Consider the following 2,588-nt stretch of genomic DNA (forward strand, 5'->3'; position numbering starts at 1 on the left):
AAGCAGGGAGATCAGTTAGGAATCTATTTGCTAATCCAGGCAAAAGATGACGGTAGTTTGGTCCAGAATGTTAGCAGTGAACTTGATGAAAAATGGACAGATTCTGTGTATATTTTGATGATAGAGTCAGTTGACTTTCCCAAAAGATTGGCTGTAGGGTGAAATAGAAAAAGAGACATCAAGGACAACTCAAGTCAGCAACAACAGAGGGGTCAAGTCAACAACAAGGTTTTCAGCTGGATCAACTGAAAGGCTGCTGGTAGAGCAGAGTTCAGGCTAATTTTTCATTTCTGAGCATGATGAGTTTGAGAGTGCTGGCTGTAAAATCTTTATTGGAGCACATTTAAGAGAGAATGGGAAAAGAGGACTTGGAGATAACTAATATTGATGATTAGAAATAGCAAGAATATTGACAATATACACTTAAAGTTGAGATGGCCCACAGTTTTAGGGATGTGACACATGAGAGAGAATAGGACTCAGTGGGACGGTGTATGGTCCTGGCACTGGGGTCAGGAGCTATGATGATGACTTCTTCACGAACATTAATGAGGTTAATAGCTATTTAAATGCATAAACAGGTCAATTTTTATTGACATCAGTTCTTCCCATGACTCCTTCAAGGGACAACTTTCTTCAGAGAAAACTTGCTCTTTCTTCTATGCTCCTACCACCCTAGAGGGAGCTCCTGAGACTGTGGACATTGGCTAACACACTGATGCCACTGCCAGGCCACACCTTCTAGGGCCAAGAGGACATGGATTTGCTTACATTTCTGCTCACACTTACAAGCTTCTTCACCTTGAAATGTTCTCATTCTATCTGGATCCTGTGATGGTTTCCATGCTTCTCAACTTAGTGTGTCTTTGTCTCTTGGGAGCAAGTAAGTCCTTATAAATTTGAATATCTCCACTTTGCCCTTTCCCTGTCCATTCTTGTCATGTGTTCTATGTTCTTGTCTTTTCCCACAGGACATACTGTGGAGTCAGCTGGAGTCACTCAATTCCCCAACCACAGAGTCATAGAGAAGAAACAAGCTGTGACTCTGAGATGTGACCCAATTTCAGGACATGAAGCTCTTTATTGGTACCGACGTGCTGTGGGGAAAGAAATAAAATTTCTGGTATACTTCCTAGGAGAGGATAAACAGGATGACTCAGGGATGCCCAATAAGCAATTCTCAGCTGAAAGGACTGGAGGGACGTTTTCCACTCTGAACATCCAGCACGCAGAACTGGAGGACTCTGGAGTTTATTTCTGTGCCAGCAGCCAAGACACAGTGCTTCAGAGTCATGCCGTTCCTGTGAAAAACCACACCCTTCTCTCCTCTCGTCTCAACTCATGGCAGCTCTAAGCAGAAGTCTTTCCTTGTGCCTCGTCCGACAAGGTAGAGAAGAGAGAGAGAACCAGAATTCTCTCTTGAAATACAGTCATTTCAAGAAAATTTATGTGGGGATATTTGTGATTTGGGGGATTTCCTAGGTTCCTTACAAAGAACTCAGTCTGGCATTTCTGATTTTTAAGAGTGTGTGTGTGTGTTATCATGGCATAAAGTACAGTAGCTTCTTGCTTACCTCACTGCTCTGATCTGAAAAGAATTGTCGCTCTGATTGTAGCCACATCTTCCTATCCCTTCTTACCACAAAATAAACAAGTCTCCTTGAAGGAAATTAAAACAGTGAATAAAAATGCATTTACTACTCGTTGTAGGATGCTCATTGATAATGATGGTAATGGTGGTGATAAGTTTAAATTACATTTTTCAAGCACAGATCCTTTTCCAAATTCTTTTAAAATCTCATTTGTAGTGGAATAGCTGGGTCAATTATTACAGATTAAAGATAATGTCTCTTTATCCATATGGTCTAATTTTGTAATGTGTAAAACATGAATTAGCACTATATGTGGATGTATGTCAGCCACTGTTGACCATGTTTTAGATCACTGCCAGATACTGCAGTAGGGCTGTGTTATTCACAGTGAGGCCAGGACACTGGGGTTGTGATGGTCTGAGGGTTATGGATCCAGTAGGAGCAGAATGAGGAACTAGATACAGTTCTAAGCCCTATTGTATCTCACCCTATTGCACAGGTTCACACAGTGTATGAAGGCTGCTTCTAGACACTTTTCTATTGGCCACAAGAAGGCATTATGGTGTCACTGATAGCCAAAAGTTGTAGAGAATTTTCTTGATACTCTGAAAAGTGAATCTAGATAGAGGAATTCCAGGGCTTTGTTTCTATATCAAGGTGGGGATAGTTTGCAGGCGTCAGTCATCCATCTGTGATGTGGGTAACAGAACACAAAGACACTATCTAATCAGATGTATAAGTGAGACTTTAGACAAAGCCATTCATATGTTGAGGAACCTCTGAGCTGCCTTAATGGATATAAGAAACAAGGAGTGAGGTGGACAGGCCTGGATGAACATGGAGCAGATAGGGGAACAGGGACGAATGAGGGAACACCACATTTGGTTCATACCTGGTCCAGCCAATCCCAGACTCCCCTGTCAAATAGGAAGCTGTGTCTAATACCACATCAAGGAGTGACCCCCGACCTGGTGAAGTCAACAGCAGCACTGTCAT

This window comes from Equus asinus, chromosome 1, assembly GCF_041296235.1.
Source record: "Equus asinus isolate D_3611 breed Donkey chromosome 1, EquAss-T2T_v2, whole genome shotgun sequence".
Lineage (NCBI taxonomy): Eukaryota > Metazoa > Chordata > Mammalia > Perissodactyla > Equidae > Equus > Equus asinus.